This window comes from Zootoca vivipara, chromosome 8 (genome assembly GCF_965207765.1).
Source record: "Zootoca vivipara chromosome 8, rZooViv2.hap1.1, whole genome shotgun sequence".
Lineage (NCBI taxonomy): Eukaryota > Metazoa > Chordata > Lepidosauria > Squamata > Lacertidae > Zootoca > Zootoca vivipara.
Genome location: NC_142591.1, coordinates 21,191,197 through 21,211,776, shown reverse-complemented (window position 1 = coordinate 21,211,776; position 20,580 = coordinate 21,191,197). Strand labels below are relative to the sequence as shown.

The following is a 20,580-nucleotide window of genomic DNA, read 5'->3' as shown; positions in this document are numbered from 1 at the left end:
TTATTATTATTATTATTATTATTTTATTATTTTACAATGGAAGAATCATAGCTCCATGTGGCCTACTTATTCCACTCGAGTGTAACAAAACTTTAATACTTCTTGTAAACTGCTTAGAGCAGAGGTCGGCAACTTTATCCAAGTATGTGCCAGTCGACGCTCCGTCTGTCGGAGGATGGGCTGGAGCGTGTGTGCATGCATGCTCTTCCGGGTTGGAGGAGCACCCGTGCGCATGCACACCCGCTATTTCTGGCACTCCTCCGACCCAAAAGTGCACTGGAAATAGCGTGTGTGCATGTGTACGGCCACTTCTCCATCCCACACGCTTGTGCACCCGCTATTTCTGGCACACATCCGGGTTGGAGGAGTGCCTGTGCGCATGCACATGGGCGCCATCAACCTGGAAGTCGGTCCCCACGCTGTGCCACGCTGCACTGCGCCACGCTGGTAAGAGGGGGCGGCGGGCGGCGGCAGGGATCACCATGGGCTGGTTAGACATGCCTTGTGGGCTGCTACCGGCCCATGGGCCTTAGGTTGCTGACCCCTGGGTTAGACGTTATCAATTAAAAAGTTTAAAAAGTGGTTCGAAACAATTAAAATCAGCACTAAATTACCAAGCTATTTTATGGTGGAAGGTGGGATACAAACTGTGTAAATAAAATAACCTATTTTTTCCATACTCCCAGTTGGCGTGTTCTGACAGCTCATAGAAAGCTGCAATCTGTTTTTGACTAGAAGCATGACTTCAGCTTCATTCCTTGTATCTTGTTTGCTTTTACATCACCAGTGACACATCTCCCAGTTTCTGTAAATGACAGGAAAGAACAAGGTGTTTAAACTGCCAAAGAACAAAGGCTTTATTTATTAGCAAAGCAAACTAGCATCAGTAATCCGCCACTCATGGCTCATTAGGAGGTATGATGTTAGCATTCAGGTAGCATGTTTTTTCCTTGGCAGAAGGACATGAGACTGATCTTTTTGGGATCTTGTTAAGGAATGAGCGGATATCTGCTGCCCTTGGTATCTGCCTAGGAAATGCCACATTCAGCAGAGGGAGAAATATTTCTAGAGCAGGTCTAGGCCCCTCTGTGTTCTCCCAGATCCCATAACTACTCTAAAAGGGAGTTAGGAAGGCACCTCAACCTCTAGGGTGGTTACGCGCCCTCCTTTACAGAGGATGGTTCTCTATTTGAGAGCTGTCCAATCTGGTTTAAAGATTGTTGTTGTTTAGTCGTGTCTGACTCTTCGTGACCCCATGGACCAGAGCATGCCAGGCACTCCTGTCTTCCACTGCCTCCCGCAGCTTGGTCAAACTCATGTTCATTTTATTTTTAAAGATAGGTAAAGGTAAAGGGACCCCTGACCATTACGGTAGGTCCAGTCGTGACCGACTCTGGGGTTGCAGCGCTCATCTCGCATTATTGGGCGAGGGAGCCGGCGTACAGCTTCCCGGTCATGTGGCCAGCATGACAAAGCCGCTTCTGGCGAACCAGAGCAGCACACGGAAACGCCGTTTACCTTCCCGCCGGAGCGGTACCTATTGATCTACTTGCACTTTGACATGCTTTCAAACTGCTAGGTTGGCAGGAGCTGGGACCGAGCAACGGGAGCTCACCCCGTCGCAGGGATTCGAACCACCAACCTTCTGATCGGCAAGCCCTAGGCTCTGTGGTTTAACCCACAGAGCCACCTGTGTCCCATAAAAAGACAGAACAGAAGCCCATCAACAGTTTGTAGCTAGCAGCACTTGGTCAGCAGACATGGGGTAGTGCTTGGTGATCTGCTTATTGAGCATTTATCCTGATTTTCTTGTAGGGAGGTCAGATTGGGGTTGCCAAACAGTTTTGCTTAACTGGGAAAATCTGGACATATTGCAATCCATGTCAGAAGTCTAGATTTTGGCAAATTTCCTTAAAAATAGCTCAAAAACGTCATTCAAGCTCAACAAGTTTTGTGTACGGATTTTCAGTTTTTGAAATATGGCAACCTTGGTTTAGATGACATTGTCTCAAATCAGACAAGATGGACCCCAGCAGTCTCTCTCACCTTTTGTGTAGCCATTACAGTGTAAACTGTTACTCTCTTTTTATTCCATTTCACATTCTATGTCCTCGTTGGCTGTGTGATTACTTGAAAGACATTTGTTTTTACTTGTTCCAGGAAATCTCTTCCTGGTTCCTGTATTAGTAATGTTGGATATTTCCAGGTTCAAGGTCATTTTGACATTTTTGGATGTTGAGACGCTGTTCTGCTCTTTACTCCTGTGAAATGCCAGAACGAGAGGACACACTCAGTGGTTCAGCTCAGTTGCTGTGAACAAGTAGCTGCATGAACAAAGGAGTTTATACATCTGGAGATTTACCCTTTTGTCAACAACACCAAAAAACAGACTCTGCTGTGCATTGATACGGTATTATATAATAGCATGCTTGGTTGCCCTGTGTGATAATAGCTTATTACTTACATATTGATCGGAGGGTGCTAGTCCTAAGCTGTGAGTTTGCATTGATTTGTAGCATACAGGCACCCTGAATATAGGATATTATGCCGATCTGTTTCAGTAATGTTTACCGGAGAGTTCGTGCCAAAAATGTAACAGAACAAACTGTAATTATTGGTATAACTCAGCAGACTGAAATAAACTAAACACCAGGAATGGATTTGGCGCAGCCTTTCCTTACTGCAAGGGTGAGAAGTAAATTCTGAATTACAAACCTGTTGAAAAGGGATCAGTGGTGAAGGAAGGATTGCATTGTTTTTATTGATTTGTAAAATGGGTTGGAACACTAGAACACAAATTGCTCTCAAGATGATCCTCAGCTCAGACTAATTAATTGATGGCAGGTGAGGCTGGAACATTAATTGCAAACAATATATCACTGATTCATGGTCATTCTTACTGCAGCTGCTGAAGCAAAGTGCGGTTTTCTTCCAATTCTGCAAATAGCACAAGGAAGTCAGGGTGGTGCGGTCGTTTCAGTGTGTCCGATTAGGATGTGGGAAACCTGGGTTCAAATCCCCACTCAGCCATCGGATGAAGCTCACTGGGTGACCTTGGCAAACCAGTAGGTGGTTGTGTGGATAAAATGATGGTGTGTGTGAGTGTAGTGTAGTGTAGTGTAGTGTAGTGTAGTGTAGTGTAGTCTAGTCTAGTCTAGTCTAGTCTAGTCTAGTCTAGTGTATAGACTGTGCGTACCACTGAGCTCCTTGGAAGAAAGGTAGGATATAAATGTTATAAGCAGTTTAAAAACACAAGTTGCCCCAACTCCTTTGTAACACTATTTCACAATTCCCCTCTAACATTCATGCAACTAACCTAACACTTATCCAATGACCTATTTTGACCCTATTGGAAAAAGAAAATGACAGCAACCAATTTATTATTAACGGCCAAAGCTGAAAGGTTCGGGTGAAAGTGGTTGGAGTGTAATGTGCCCTAAGCCGTTTAAAGTTTTGTAAAACTTGGGACTTGCATCTATGAAGCAAGGATCTTGCCTCAAGTGCCATAAAAAGTTTCTCTCTCTGTGTGTGTGTGTTTAATATCATCTGATACCTACTCAAATGCAGTAGTTTTCTGTGGTGGTAGTTGAAAAATTTGGCCATAACATACTGAGTGATGTGTACATATAAGCATGCCAAAGCAGTCTTTTATTTTCTTCCTTTGAATTTCCTGCTGTGGTCCAAGCAGGTAGTTTGTTCTCTGGCTATAGTATGCATTATGCACACCCACTGTATACTGTAATAACACCTGTTTATTTATCTCTCAGTATTTCATATGAACTTCTCGCCATGGTGTTGCAGTATGAGCCAAGGTCCCAGTGCAAATATGAACAAGCAGCACTTAAACCACAATTGTGCTCTTCCAATGCCAACACCAGGCTCGGAGCACTTGGTTTTTTATTTCGTTGCACATTTCCATCCTTTTCATAATTCCTGGCACACAGTCTGGGAATCGCTGACTTAGATAGACTTCCCGCTATTGTAACTATTCAACAAATCACTCTGTTATAATATGATTTTGTTTGCTTGTTTGTTTGAGGCGCATCGCAGGTTTACAGATAAAACAATATGAGATAAAATCTAAGAAACCTTGCACAACTTTGGAAGGAAAAAAACCCCTGCTCCTATTCCAGTGGGGAGCACCTGGAGGATACTAGGATGAATTTTGAATGAGTTCCTTAAAAATGGTTTGAAACAGTGTCATGCATTATTTAACTCCATAAAGCATTTTTTTAATGTGACTTTTAGAAAAGATACTACAGAATCAAACTGTGTTTTAATGGCCTGAACTGTGCATTACCCCCACCTATGAGAACATTTTAATGCCTTGATGAATCAGTCCGAAAGCAAACAGTAGTAAAAGTCTCAGGCTAGACATGATTTTGCTATCTGCTCTGCTAATGTATGTAGCAGCCTTAATGGACTTATCTCCATCTCTGACTAGGCATATATAGAGCTATTACAGAAGACATTAGATAATCCTAGGTTGTTAACAGTTACAGCTTAGACTTTATCCTAGTAATTTTTGCCAGTTATTAAACAAGCACCAGCATGGGTTCTTCCACATTTGCTGGGGTGTACATTGAGATTCATAATGATTCCCAACCAAACGGCTGCTGTAAAATCTGCAGCAACTATCTCAGAGAATATCCTTTGGAGAGAATACATAATTCTTGATTCTTTTTAGGAAACCTGTAGATTAAATGAATAGATTACGGTATGATGAGTAGATAGACTTACATGTGCTTTCCAAAAGCCTCCATTTCAGTCTTACTCTCTCACAACCCCCTTTCTCTTCCTTCCATGAATTTGACACAAGTGTGGAATCAATTGGCTTGAGGTGTGAGCTGCGATTCAAGATTGTACCACTTCAGCAGGGGGTTGGACTAGATGATCCTCAGGGTCCCTTCCAACTCTACAATTCATATATCTCTTCAGCCATGAGCTTGGTAGTCAACCTGACATAAGATACTCTCCTCTCACCCTTGGCCACTTGGTCCCTAAGGCTGCATACACACAATAAAAAATTGTCCAGTAGCACCTTAGAGACCAACTAAGTTTGTTCTGGGTATAAGCTTTCGTGTGCATGCACAATATATTTAAAGTACATTCCCTATCCCCCAAGAATCCTAGGAACTGCAGTTTAAGCACACTGGGAATTATAGCTTTGTGGGGGACAAGCAACAGGGTTTGTGGGGTCAGGGATGTGCTTTAAATGAAAACAGTCAATGTCTGTGAAGAATAACACTATAAAGATGACCGAGTGTGATGTGAACCACATAATCTATTTTGAACATGTCTTCCATGCCTTTTTCGTTCAGCAGCTGCCAAGGTGGCTTACAATAGATTGCAAAAATACAAAAGAAAAACAAAACAGAAACTCCTCCAAGATGCATACACACAACACAAAAAGCCACGCTGGACATGAAAACACAGGGAAGGGCACGTCCCTCGGGAGCTACCAAAATATCACAAAGTCATGATGAGCAACCTTCCCAGTTCTCCAAATTTTACCTAGCTATAGATTGAGCAAAACAGAGAGTAGACAGCAGGCAAGGGGAAGCTTGGTATGATGATAAAGCCACACAGCCTGCAGCTTTCAAAGCCTTAAAATGGAGTGCAGGTGGTGTTGCGGAGACTTAATGGCGTTGGCCCCCGTGGAGCCATTCAGCCTTCAGTGTGTGCAAGGCAGTGGGGCCAGGAGATGAGGAGCAGGGCCAACAGATTCATCCTCACACTCTTCCTCATCATGTGAGGGGTAGAATGCCTGGAGAGGGATTTGCTGTTTTAGGAGTTTAGCCCTCCCCCACCTGAGAATCCAGGAGAAGATGCAAGGGAAGGACTGCAGATACCCATGTGTAACTTCTGCAGGCCCACACCATCCATGAGGCAAGCAAGCAGGGTGTCCAGGAGGTAGCTAGTTTGCCACACCTTGTGCCCATTGCCTGAGACACTTTGATCAGTTTGCCTCTCAAGCAGGCGGACTGTGGTCAGGTTACCCCCCGTTGAGGCATACCCCTGGTTCCCACTAAGCTCCAGTCTAGCCCATCGTGCTTCCCCCTTTCTTCCAGACATCTCCACTTGGGGTCCAAGACCAGGACTACTTATGGGGCTGGTGCAAATGTGTTGTGATAGCGGAGAACTCATGGATACAATTACCCAATTTAAGAGAAGATGATAAATTTACCCAAAATGGGGAAACTAATACTTGGTATTCTCTCTCTCTTTCTCTCTTTCTCTTTCTCTTTCTCTTTCTCTTTCTCTTTCTCTTTCTCTCTCTCTCTCTCTCTCTCTCTCTCTCTCTCTCTCTCTCTCTCTGTGTGTGTGTGTATGTGTGTGTGTATATATCACACACAGGGCTTTTTGAGTTCCAGCACCTCTCAGGTGGGCACCTTTCAGCAGCATAGCTAGGGGGCAAGGCGGGGCAGGGCACATTGGGCACTGCTTCCCCAGGGGGCGGCACTTACTGCGGGGCTTGCAGTGCGCCCGGGCCACACGTCTTTCCTGGGAGTGACTGGATGCCTTGCGCGCCTGCAGCCACCGCACCACTCGAAAGGGCAGTGTGGGGCTTGCATCCGTCCGCCGCCTCCCCCTTAGCTGGAGGGTGGCTGAGGGGGAGGCGGTAGGTGGAGTCAATGCAGGCTCCTCCCAGAGCGCTCTGCCCAGGTTGCCCTGCCCCCCCGGGTGCCTGAGCGGCTAGCTACGCTGCTGGCGCAGTTATAAGAGAACAGCTAGACTGGTGACTGGGAGCAGCCGCCGAGACCACATAACACCGGTCTTGAAAGACCTACCTTGGCTCCCAGTACATTTCCGAGCACAATTCAAAGTGTTGGTGCTGACCTTTAAAGCCCTAAATGGCCTCGGTCCAGTATGCCTGAAGGAGTGTCTCCACCCCCATCGTTCAGCCTGGACACTGAGGTCCAGTGCCGAGGGCCTTCTGGCAGTTCCCTCACTGCGAGAAGCCAATTTACAGGGAACCAGGCAGAGGGCCTTCTCGGTAGTGGTGCCCGCCCTGTGGAATGCCCTCCCACCAGATGTCAAAGAGAAAAACAACCACCAGACTTTTAGAGGACATCTGAAGGCAGCCCTGTTTAGGGAAGCTTTTAATGTTTAATAAATTATTGTATTTTAATATTTCTGTTGGAAGCTGCCCAGAGTGGCTGGGGAAACCCAGCCAGATGGGCGGGGTATAAATAAATAAATAAATAATTATTATTATTATTATTATTATTATTATTATTATTATTATTATTACAAGGGAGGCATTCATGGTGAGTTCTGTGTATATGTATATATGTGTGTATATAGAGAGAAAATGGGGTGGGGTCTCATCCGTGCTATACCTTTAAAGTGGTATCATACCACTTTAAACAGCCACAGCTCCCCACAAAGAATCATACTGAGAATAGTTAGGGTGTTGAGAGTTCTTGGGAGATGCCATCTTCCCCTCTCAGAGCTGCAATTCCCAGAGTGGTTTAACAATCACTCCTTCTCCCAAGGGAACTCTGGGAATTGTAGCTCTGTGAGGGGAAGATGGCATCTCCCAAGAACTCCCAGAAGGCAAGGAGGCAGCCTTTAGCTCTTTTTCTTATAAATTATTTTTAATTTTGACAAAGCAATGATAATAAATAAGAATAAAAATGTGCACCCCACTCCCAAGACCATTCCATTGTAACCACCAGTATCCAACCTCCCAAAATTTCAAGACCTCTTTTGATGGTTTGACCCTTTTCCATTTTAACAGTACAAATTCTACAAACACCCTCCATATCTCCTCAAAATCATTTCTCCTGCATATTCCCAACTTCCGTTAATAGCACATGTTAATTTATCATTAATAGCTGTATATCCCACAGCCTTTAGCTCTTGGCGAAGGCTTCTTTCTGGTGTACCTCGGCGCTATCTATTCAGAGAGTTTAGTGCAAAGTTTCCTGCTGCTCAACGATTTTGTCTACTGAAATAACGACGGGGTGAACCCTGCTGAAGTGAAGGCCTTCTAAGTGAAAGCGCATGGAGGTTATTTCTTTGGTTTGCTTTTTCCAGATTTAGCTCTATGTATGTGAAGCTCCTGTCTATAGCTGGCTATCTCTCTCTCCTTGATTAATGTGAGCTCCTCTCTTGCCGCAGTGCTCCTGGCTCTTCTCTCCTGAGCCTGTCCAAAAGACTGCTGCTTTAGTAATTTTCCTCTTCTACTCCCCTGACGGTCACTTCTCTTCTGGTGGCCTTCTTTTTTTTGTTTTTTATCCTTGAGACAATAAAGCTCCTCTTCCACCCGCTGTGCAAAACGTTTTCCTCACAGTGATGGATGCCCTTTCCTCGGAAAGATACTTGGTACATTTTCTCCATCTTAAGAGTCAATAATAGCCCTTAACAGACACACCTGACCAAGTCAAAGGAGCCTGATAACATCACTCTCATGGATTCGGCCACACCTGCCAAATTGTTGCATACATTTATGGGCCCAGTATAAATATAGGACCTGAGGTAAACCACAATCATTTTCCTCATGAGAAAACAATCTCAAAACAGAATGAGAACATTGTCCTGGGTAAAATCAGAGCATCTAAACCAGGCATGTCCAAAATCTGTTTCAGTATACAGTGGTACCTCTGGTTACGAACCTAATTTGTTCCGGAGGTCTGTTCTTAACCTGAAACCATTCTTAACCTGAGGTACCACTTTAGCCTCCCGCTGCCGCCGCACAATTTCTGTTCTCACCCTGAGGTAAAGTCCTTAACCTGAGGTACTACTTCTGGGTTAGTGGAGTCTGTAACCCGAAGTGTTTGTAACCTGAGGTACCACTGTATGTCCTGGGGTAAAATCCTAATAAAAGCTCAACAACTGTGGGGTAAAACTGTAAAAAAAAGCTCAACAACTTCAATCCTAAAAAAAGCTCAACAACGTTGGTCGGCCCTCATGCATGTTCACTTCATCAAATCTGGCCCTCTTTGAAAAAAGTTTGGGGACTCCTGATCTAAATCAAGGTTCTCCAGCTGTGGTCAGCAGGCCACGGGCATTCTGTGAGTTTCATTCAGGTGGTCCATGGATTTGTGCTTGAAGATGGAAGGTGGCACATCTATGGAATTAAATATATTTTTTAATAGCTATTGCTTCCTTTATTTCTTTTTTTTGCTGTATTGTAATTTGAATTCCAATTGTCATGCAATATAGAAGAAGAAAAAGAAGCGTTAAAAATACAATTAAAAGCCGAAAACATCTACCGTAGCACAGTGCATTATAATTGTGACGGCAGGCTGTAAAGCCATTAAGGGGGGGGGGGGTCTTCTAAGACCTCCAGCAATTCTCAAGTGGTCCATGGGGGAAGAAAAGTTGGGGAATCGCTGATCTGAATTAATTTTAGTAGGCTGTGCTTCCTGAATGAAACAGGAACCAGATGAAAGCTCCAGAATCAGGTATAGCTGAAGACTTAAATAAAATAGCTTCTCCTCACCCTGCCAAATTTGGTGAATGTCATGTGTTTAGCGTCTCTTTCCTCTTCTGTTTGGGGTAGGTCTGAACTCTCCTGCTTTGAGCCACTTGTTGTTGTTGTTTAGTCGTTTAGTCGTGTCCGACTCTTCGTGACCCCATGGACCATAGCACGCCAGGCACTCCTGTCTTGCACTGCCTCCCGCAGTTTGGTCAAACTCATGTTCGTAGCTTCGAGAACACTGTCCAACCATCTTGTCCTCTGACGTCCCCTTCTCCTAGTGCCCTCAATCTTTCCCAACATCAAGGTCTTTTCCAAGGATTCTTCTCTTCTCATGAGGTGGCCAAAGTATTGGAGCCTCAGCTTCACGATCTGTCCTTCCAGGGAGCACTCAGGGCTGATTTCCTTAAGAATGGATAAGTTTGATCTTCTTGCAGTCCATGGGACTCTCAAGAGTCTTCTCCAGCACCACAATTCAAAAGCATCAATTCTTCGGCGATCAGCCTTCTTTATGGTCCAGCTCTCACTTCCATACATCACTACTGGGAAAACCATAGCTTTAACTATACGGACCTTTGTCGGCAAGGTGATGTCTCTGCTTTTTAAGATGCTGTCTAGGTTTGTCATTGCTTTTCTCCCAAGAAGCAGGCGTCTTTTAATTTCGTGACTGCTGTCACCATCTGCAGTGATCAAGGAGCCCAAGAAGGTGAAATCTCTCACTGCCTCCATTTCTTCCCCTTCTATTTGCCAGGAGGTGATGGGACCAGTGGCCATGATCTTGGTTTTTTTGATGTTGAGCTTCAGACCATATTTTGCGCTCTCCTCTTTCACCCTCATTAAAAGGTTCTTTAATTCCTCCTCGCTTTCTGCCATCAAGGTTGTGTCATCTGCATATCTGAGGTTGTTGATATTTCTTCCGGCAATCTTAATTCTGGCTTGGGATTCATCTAGTCCAGCCTTTCGCATGATGAATTCTGCATATAAGTTAAATAAGCAGGGAGACAATATACAACCTTGTTGTACTCCTTTCCCAATTTTGAACCAATCAGTTGTTCCATATCCAGTTCTAACTGTAGCTTCTTGTCCCACATAGAGATTTCTCAGGAGACAGATGAGGTGATCAGGCACTCCCATTTCTTTAAGAACTTGCCATAGTTTGCTGTGGTCGACACAGTCAAAGGCTTTTGCATAGTCAATGAAGCAGAAGTAGATGTTTTTCTGGAACTCTCTAGCTTTCTCCATAATCCAGCGCATGTTTGCTATTTGGTCTCTGGTTCCTCTGCCCTTTCGAAATCCAGCTTGCACTTCTGGGAGTTCTTGGTCCACATACTGCTTAAGCCTGCCTTGTTGAGCCACTTGTAGGTTTGCAGGTAGCACCCACAGAACAGAAGTGAGAAATGGTTGTTGACAGTGAATGACAAATGAATGTTAACAAAAGGGGAATGTAAATAAGATTTGTGAAATGATGCTTGTAGAGGCCACTTTGCTCATGCGGAAACCTTGGTGAACTACCACTTTGTCATTGTCATAGAGGAACTTTTGATCTCCGAATATGTTTCTGTTCTTACTGTCTTTTTAGGCTCAACACTTCTGCTCTGGGCTCCCGAAGCCCATCTCTGTGTTACAAACCTGTGTCACTATCACGACTCCTCTCAAAGAAGCCTCGGGATTTTTTTGTGAAAGCGATGCACAAGCTTAGTCAGGCTCAGATTGTGTTTAGTTTGGATTAAGACAAACTATTTCCTTAAAAAAGAAGAGAAAGGGGGGGGGGTTTAAGAACCAGGAAATATATTGACTTAATCTGAGCCAACCCTACCTATCCCAGATTTGAAGTACTCATATGCCATTTTAGAATCATAGAATTGTAGTGTTGGAAGGGGATCCCAAGGCTCATCTAGTCCAACCCCATGCAATGCGGGAATCCTCCCAAAAATTCCTGAAGCTTGTAAAAGATACTGAGTTTGTAAAGGACACTGAGAACCTTAACAAACTACAGTTCCCAGGATTCTTGGGGGACAGCCACAACGGTTAAAGGGTGCTTTGAATTATTGGGGTGGGTGTGGCTCCATATCAATTTGGATTTCTTCCCATTTGATCCCATCCTTCCTTCCTTCCTCCAAACCGTGGCCTTGCTATCCATGCATCATCCAGTCAACATCTTTTGAACCACTTTCATTCCCTCTCGCCCACTTTTCTTTCTGCCACCGCTGCCTTGGCTGATTCTCTTGCCCATTTCCTGGGATGCTGCTACACTCTGTGTACTTTTCAGATTAATTTTACTGGTTCCAACTCTCGTACTTTTACTCAGATCCCTTAGAAAAGCAAAGTGAGCTTTCATGTTTGTTTTCTCTCTTTATGCCTGGGGGTGGGGAGACAAAGGACCAAAGTGCCGGTGACCCACAGCACTCGCTCAAAACTCCAAATGTGCCCACAGAGCTGAAAAGGTTGCCAGCTCCTCTTCTGCATAACCACTGGCAACATAAATGCGAAGAAGACAAGCAGAAACCGAACAATGAAGCATTCTGCTCGCTACAACTTTTGCTTGCTTTCCAGTGAGACTAAGAACAAAGCCCTTTGTCTGAATTTGACAGGAGTATCAAGATTTATTGATCTGAGAGAGAAATCTTTTTCAGAGATAATGTTTCACCTTGAGAAGTAATACAGTATAGCATTTCACCAACAGAAGAAGCTGTTGCATAAGTTAGGATTATATCCATTTGAGCAAATTAGGCTGGCACATTAGTTAATGGGAAACCAGACCAGCTCTTAAAAACAATGTTCACAGGGGTTGTTTATGTGATCAGGGACTATTTGGAGGTTGTTTAAATAAATTTATGACCTTCCAAGTTGGCTAATAATTTGTTATCCTGTTGTGATTTCCTTGCGCGTATTTTATGGAATTATGTTTTCTAAATTACTTACATTTTGTGATAAAGCAAAGAAAGCAGTGGAGCATCAGAGAATGGAGCTTGGTTGGGAATAAAATATGAAGCCATACCATAATAGTTTAGAGTCAACAAAAATGTGTTACATACAGGAGGCTCAATGTGTTTGCATCATTTTTAACGCATTTAATCAACAGTAATCAAAATAATGTATATAAAACTTTATAGGATGAATACTTTGCCATCAATACTGTCCAACTGTATTGCACCCTTCTAAGGTTGGTCATTGTTAATGCCATTTTACATTTGATAAGAGAGCAAAGGTTGGACATGATATCATTTTGGGTCGAGTTTAACTCCATATCTGCTGGGTTACACTCATTTTTTCCGTCGGAACATTATCTGTATAGATGTTTCATGTCTTATTCTAAATTTAGTGTGGGAGATACCATATGATAACCCAGCCAAAGCAATCTGCAGCATGTAATTATCTCATTGAGGGGTAATCAACACAAACAACTTCTGGGAAATGTTCAGGTGCAGATCTCCAACAGGTGGACCCAAAAGTGTGAGGCTGAACCCCAGAAATTTGTCTGTACGTGCTTTGTCATGTTGCATGAATGAGACAGTCAAAAGTAAAACCTGTAAAATCTTGCTTATTGTGGTTGGCCCTCAGTGCAGATATATTAAGGTATGTAGGGCCTTATAACCCAATTGTATGCACATTTACTTGGAAGGAAGCCCCACGTGTTTTATTGAGCCTTTGTCTCAAGTAACTGTGTTTAGGATTACAGCCTGAGCTAATTAGGCTTTAGAGATTAACACTAAGTCTGTGACAAATGTTTGCCTGTTTCAGTTTTCAGGTTGAAAAGAGCGCTTTGGGAGGGAGGGGATATTTTCTGACACCCCCATTAATGCTAACTTTCTCCCCCAAAATGGTTCACTGCCATTCCCCTACTCTCTGCACACAATGATTTGCTTCTTTCTATTTTATTTCTATAAGGAATTCATCCGGTCACGGGATCTCATCCAATCACAGTTGCATATCATATTATGAACATGACGATATCCATCATGCTAAGCAACTACCGTAATCATACTGGGCTTGTGCTGATGTTGCTGGGGGTACGCACAGCCAATTTGCAGGTAGGGAGATGCTTCCTGGAGTGGTCACATGGGCAAACTTAGCCAACCAGGGTCAGGAAGGGCAAACAAGATCTATTTAGCTGGAGGGCAGTGTTTCGTGAGCAGCCAACCTTTCTCCTTTTCTGTGCTAATGAAAGCATTCCCAAAAATTGCCCTTTTGCTCAGCCATGCCCTTACTAAAACCAACACCTTGAATTGCTGCAACTGCATTTTGGGAGAGCTGTAAAAAGGATGGCCCTTTGGCCAGTTCATGACCTTAAGTTTATGAAGGCATATATATGCAGGACCTAAAACTGTCCGCTATTCCCACTAGCAACAGTCTGAATCATAAAACCCAGGAAGACGGATTTCAAGTATGGTTTATTTGTGCTGTCTGCAACTTCAGTAGCGATCATGTCAAACCAGTGAAATATTCTCCTTATAGGTGCGAACGGTGCCACAATGCCATCATCCCTGTCACATTGACACAATCTGTATGTTTAGGAATGCTTAATGAATTGCATTCCCCCCCCCCCTCCTTCCCTGACTGACACATCTTATTGTCACTTACCATTTCAGGAAGTCCCATAACCTTGGGCCCTCTACTTGAAATGTCACTGTCTTATGATTAATGAACATAATGTGGCAATTTCTGTTATGGAATATGTTCTGGAAGAGGCAGCCCTTACTCCCATAACACTAGGACACAAGTGCATCAGTCAATACATATCTATGAACTGTATTATGACTGATTTTAGTTACCAGCAAGCAGTCCTAAATGGCAGTGATTTTTTGAAATTTAGCATTTTAGGGTTGCCATCGTTGGTTTTTACTAATACTGGATACCTGGACGTGGCTCAGGATCAGGCCCAGTACAGACAAAAGCAGCTGGGTCAGGGGCAGAGCCAAGGCAAAACCTTGTGGGTAAGGGAAAGAGCCAGGGCAGGATTTTGGGTGTCAAGGTCATCTGGCAAGTATTTTGGGAAGCAGAATCTGGATTATCTTATTTCTACACATCCTGGTAATAGTTAGATGACAGAAGATGGTTTTACAGATTAGACTAGCAAAATACTGGTTGGTTGGCAATCTTATGAGCGTATTGCTTTAGCAAAGATGATCCATGCACAGATTTCTGTGAATGGCTTGGCTTGGTGGATCAGGTCTTGCATTTGCAAAAGGGCGAACACTCCCACATCCATCACTCTCAGTAGTGACTGAAGACTGGTTCATGATGATGATGATGATTTATTCATTTCATTTCTATACCGCTTTATATTTTTACGAAAAATCTGAGTGGTTTATAGCATATTAAACATCAATACAACAATCCAGAATCAAATTTGTGAGGAAAGTCAAATATAAAATATACAGGCAAAGCCACATAATTAACAGGAAACTAAAATATTATCTTCAAGATTTCAAAACAAAACATTACAAAGGTCAACCACAGAATACATATTTAACACAAACAAAGTTAACAAAAAAACCTTAAACATTTCAAAAGAAAACATTGCTAAGTGAAGTCAAATATAAAATGCACATTTAAAACAGCATAGTTAACAAGAGAATAAAATCTTACCATAAGCATGACACAGCTGTTTGGCAGGCACAAAAAGATGGGGCAAAAGAATCCAAGAATTAGGATTTGTTAGCAGGCATCTTAAAAAGCAGAGACATCACCTTGCCAACAAAGGTCCGTATAGTTAAAGCTATGGTTTTCCCAGTAGTGATGTATGGAAGTGAGAGCTGGACAATAAAGAAGGCTGATTGCCGAAGAATTGATGCTTTTGAATTATGGTGCTGGAGAAGACTCTTGAGAGTCCCATGGACTACAAGAAGATCAAACCTATCCATTCTGAAGGAAATCAGCCCTGAGTGCTCACTGGAAGGACAGATCCTGAAGCTGAGGCTCCAATACTTTGGCCACCTCATGAGAAGAGAAGACTCCCTGGAAAAGACCCTGATGTTGGGAAAGATGGAGGGCACAAGGAGAAGGGGATGACAGAGGACGAGATGGTTAGACAGTGTTCTCAAAGCTACGAACATGAGTTTGACCAAACTGTGGGAGGCAGTGCAAGACAGGAGTGCCTGGTGTGCTCTGGTCCATGGGGTCACGAAGAGTCAGACACGACTAAACGACTAAACAACAGCAAAGCAGGCATAGAGATGTCCCTCTGGTCTCCCCAGGGGCCTCTTTAGTAGTGCTGGGTGAGTCTGGGCACCACCCCTAGGCCAGGTGGAAAGGGCCTTGCAGGGAGCGGCCTTCAAGACTCACAGCCGGGCGATGTCCCTCTGGCCTCACCAAGAGCCTCTTTAGTAGAGCTGGTGTCTATACCCTATATCAGATGGGCATTGCCAAAATTGATGATGTGCCTTGGGATGGGCGCTGTATCAGGACCTCTTCCAACAGATGGTTGGTGCTGCCAGAGCTGGCTGCGCTGCCAGTATTTAGCTGAACCATGTATGCTTGTGTGTGAGAGGATCTGTGGATCTGATCTTTTTCTTACTAAGTCATGGACTTCATTGCAGCAAACTGGTCACAACCGATGTTAGCATGCATGACTTTGAATTAGGCAGCTAAGTGGAGAATAGGGCCATCATTGGCTATTGGGCGCAGTAGAACCTCCAGATTCAGAGACAATACTTTACTAGTTGGTGCTCAGGAGCAGCAGCAGGAGCAGACTATTGTCTTCTAACCTCTAAGTTTGATTACGGCAACGCAGTTTACACAGGGCTGCCTCTGAAGATGGTTCAGAAACTTCAGCTGGTGGAGAATTAGACACCCAGGTTGCTCATTGGTGCAAGACGGTTTGAGCCCGTAATGCCAATACATTAGGCCCAATTCAGAGTGCTGGTTTTTACCTATAAAGCCTCAAATGGCCCAGGACTGCAATATCTCAAGGTCTGCCTCTCCTCATATGAACAGACCCTGAACTTACAATCATTATCTGAGGTGCTTCTTTGTGTTCCTGTTCCGTGAGGGTGGCTCCCCATTTGTGGAATGCTTTCCCCAGAGAGGTTCACCTGGGGCCCAGGCAAAAACATTCCTCTTCTTCCCAGGCCTTTGACTAATTGAAAAATCGATAGCCTTTTAAACTGAGAGGGTATTGTTTTTGTTTGGTACTCTGTTAAGCAGCTTTGTGTTTTTATATTGTAAACCACCCTGTGGTCCTTGGATGAATAGAGAAATTTAATAAACAAATTAAAAAGAAAAAATGTCAAAATTCATGCGCTGCTCGTGGATTTCCCAGAGCCACCTTGGGTGGCCATGGTTAGAAGCAAATTAAACATAACTTTCAGTAGATCCAGCAGAGCTCTTCTAATGTCCTTATGATCAATGCCATAATGTTTTGCCCATTTAAAACAAATACTTTCTTTTTTACACCAACGGTGGTACTCTGTGATTGATGAGTGGCTATTTAGCTTCCTAGTGAAGCATTGAAATCTAAATGTGTGCTAAGTAACCAGCAACCCCCCCCCCCAAATCTCCTGCTACTACTGAAAGAAGCAATTCTCACAGCATACAGACAATCTTGTTTTACAACGCTGGCCTGCTTGGCGTTAAATGGTTACGACCTTGAACAATTTTAATTGGGTTGTTTGGGGGTCAGTTCACATGGGAAGGAGGGGAATTCATGGAGAATTATGATGATGTTGTAGTAAAACCTCTTCATTAAGACTGGAAGCAACATTCCAATGTAAACCTAACCAATCACTTCTCCAGTTTTGATAAAGAAAGACCCTTTCTGTACGAAGTCCTCACTGGTATTCCACAAGCTGATTCTTCTTATGCCGCTAATGTAAACAATACACAGCACCTGAAATTTGATTATAGTTTGGAGACAATCTGTTCCATTGAATTCTAGCTTGAATTTTGGAAGTTCCGTTCTTTCAAAAATATGGGGGGAAATGCACTGCATAGTCAGAATGATTATTCATTTCTTAGCGTAGGGGCACAATTCAGTGTGTTTTGTGTTGTATACTTATCACACTTAGTACCTGGCACAAAATAATGCAGTTCATTTTATTCTGCTCAGACCGGTGGCTGGGTCAAAGGGCCAATAATTATATATGTACAGGCAAGTGAATGAGTGAGCTCTCTCACAATGCCAACTTTTCCATTGCGCTTCACGGACATTATGCAGTAAATCCAGCCCTGTCACCATATAAGGCAAATCGGAACACCAAACCCCTGCACACTGAAATTTTTTGAAGTGAATAAACATTGTTCCAATTGCTACTAGTGCACTAGAAAGATTGCTGTGGGGGAAACCACAGGTATGCTCACATTTGTGGCTTGAAACATTGTGAGGTTGTTCCTCCTGTTGCATTTTCAAGTTGCTTTTCCCTGCTGAAGTTCACACTGAAACAGGGGCAGGAAAGTTGCATTGGGTTGTCATATGTCCTCGTTTTCCCGGGACATGTCCTCTTTCTCAGGATTAAAATTTCTGTCTGGGCGGATTTTTAAAATTTGGCAAAATGTCCAGGGGTTGGGTTTTTTTTGGGTTTGTTTTTTTTTGTTTACAGTAACCCAAGAAACAAATTCTGGTGCATTAGACTCAAATCTAAGGCACCCAGCTAAGCTAGTCTGCGGCAGAGAATCACAACCGAGCAGCATCTTATCCTAGCCACATACTCTAGAAATCCCTTCTCTTGTGGCTGAACTAAAAGGATGCTGGCTCAGCTACAAGATCTGGGAGAAGGAGTCTGGGAGGGTAACAGTTAACACCCCCCTGCAATGCGAACATGAGGCCAAATGCTTTCATGTGGCAAGGGAGGGACCAATATGCATTTTTATTATTTTGCTGTTGGAAGTTAAGAGCATTGCTACTAGCAATATATCACCGCTTCAATAGCCTACATATAGTAGGGGTATTTAAAACGATCGTCCTCACGGCGATCTGTAGTTAAAAGCAGAAGTCGGCAAATGTGTCCTCTTTTTTTGCTCTTCAGAATATGGTGACCCTAAATTGTCTTCACTTGATGATTCCCTTCCCTGTTCTCTGCATGCCCCAAAGCCACCTGAACTGCTCACCCCACAGTGTAACTGTGGCTTCTGTTTCGACTGTCCCAGTCAGTAGAAGGCTGATGAGCAGGGGCAGCAGCCCTTTGTCTGTCTGTCTATTCAAAATGTTTTTACCAAGAAAAGCTGAAAAGATACAGGTGTATAGAGATGAAGGCAATCTTTCTAGAAGGGAACCGTTTTTTATAAACGAATGTAAGTCTGCAGGGTATTAGCCGGAGAGTTTTCAAAGCAAAGAAAAAGGTTGGTTTTGCAGATACCAAGAACTAAATATTAATCGAAACTTAGCTGTGATTCTGCTGACACACATAATGAAGTTTTCCAGCTGTCACTCACTTTCGCTCCTGACAGTTCTAATGAAATGCTGCTGGCATAAAGGGTGCTCCTCAAGGGCCTCAAAAACTGAAAGAGGTTTCTGGCCTTTAAAAAAAGATAAATTGCTGGCTATCTGCCCATTTTCTTCCCGTCTAGAAACTCAGAACGCTTTGTGCGTGCACTGGGCCAAGAAGCAAAAATTAGAGGCTTTGTACAAGATGAGTTTGAGAAACCACACATGCCTACCTTGGTTTCTGCTCCTTCAATAGTCCTTATGGAGGGCATCGGGAATAAAGCTGACTGCGAGTGCGGTATTTAGGGCACAAGTCTAATTAAGGAAAGCCATTTTTGTTTCCTTTTTGAGAAGATGGAAATGTCACAGATAATAGCCATTAGTTAAACATTGGCAGCTGGCGGTAATAACACACCAGCCGCAAGGAAATATTGTCTGGGAAAAGGTTGCTCTGTAACCGAACTGCGTTAGGAGCAAAGCATCGGCTGCCTTGAACCTCTTAGCAATGGGGTGTAATCTCAAGTTTATAACATGAAGAAGGGCAGGTACATGTAAGCAGCTGTGACAATCAATCCGGTCCTAGAATTGTACAGAATGAAGCAGGGGCTTTAGGCAGGCGATTTTGGATTCCATGATCAGATTGTTGGATGCTTAGTTGTTGTGGTTTTACTACCAAGGAGTGGAGAAGAGGCATTTCTGATGGTGGTTGAGGTGGGGAGGTTGTCTCATGACTTTCTTCTTCTTCTTCTTCTTCTTCTTCTTCTTCTTCTTCTTCTTCTTCTTCTTCTTCTTCTTCTTCTTCTTCAATCACTTGTAGCTGAGTAAGATTGTCTTCCACAAACCTGGTTTTAACAGTGGTTTTGTAAGTGACTATGGAGGCCAGTTCTGGATCCACACATCCTTCCACAGTGGGGACATAAGTTTCCTGGCAGGAATTGAACATTGCCAAGCATGCCTTCCTCTTAGCACGTTTCTCCTTTTCGCCCTGAGTTCAAGCGTCTTCAAAGCCCATGACACTGGAGAGCCAGTGTGGTATAGTGGTTAAGAGCGGTAGACTCGTAATCTGGGGAACCGGGTTCGTGTCTCCGCTCCTCCACATGCAGCTGCTGGGTGACCTTGGGCTAGTCACACTTCTCTGAAGTCTCTCAGCCCCACCCACCTCACAGGGTGTCTGTTGTGGGGGAGGAAGGGAAAGGAGATTGTTAGCCACTTTGAGACTCCTTCGGGTAGTGATAAAGCAGGATATCAAATCCAAACTTCTTCTTCTTCTTCTTCTTCTTCTTCTTCTTCTTCTTCTTCTTCTTCTTCTTCTTCTTCTTCTTCTTCTTCTTCTTCTTCTTCTTCTTCTTCTTCTTCTTCTTCTTCTTCTTCTTCTTCTTCTGTAAAGGCTGTTACCCAATTGGAGCACTCACAGGCCAGTGTTTCCCAGTTGTTGGTGTTTATACTACATTTTTAAAGATTTGCCTTGAGAGAGTCTTTGAACCTCTTTTGTTGACACCAACACTACGCTTTCCATTTTGAAGTTCAGAATAGAGTAGTTGCTTTGGAAGATGATAATCAGGCAACCGCACAACATGACCAGTCCAACAAAGTTGATGTTGAAGAATCATTACTTCTACTGGTGATCTTTGCTTCTTCCAGTACACTGGTACCCATGACCGAACTTGAGTACCAGGCACCTTGGCTTGCAGTGGAGGCATCCTAGGGTGCTTCCAGACTGTCACTATTGTTGGGGTGGGATTCAATCACATACTGGCAAATTCAGGTCATGCAGTTATAGATGATTGGGTGG

General features: G+C 43.6%; 2 long non-coding RNA genes across 3 annotated transcripts in view; one reads left to right on the top strand and one right to left on the bottom strand.

Moving 5' to 3' along the window:
- Positions 1–20,580, top strand: part of LOC148684750 (uncharacterized) — an 81,279-nt gene that overhangs the window by 11,180 nt on the left and 49,519 nt on the right. Inside the window, exon 1 of one of the 2 annotated variants that reach the window (XR_015951642.1) lies at positions 18,013–18,152. The exons of the other annotated variant lie outside the window; for it this stretch is intronic. This is a non-coding gene — a long non-coding RNA (uncharacterized LOC148684750). Of the gene's footprint in view, positions 1–18,012; positions 18,153–20,580 lie in introns of those variants that run through there. 2 annotated transcript variants of the gene reach the window in all.
- LOC132592561 (uncharacterized) lies at positions 607–19,260 on the bottom strand. The gene is made up of 3 exons (XR_009558067.2): positions 19,022–19,260; positions 2,047–2,261; positions 607–805 (listed from the first exon to the last, which is right to left on the bottom strand). It is a non-coding gene; the product is annotated as an uncharacterized LOC132592561 (long non-coding RNA).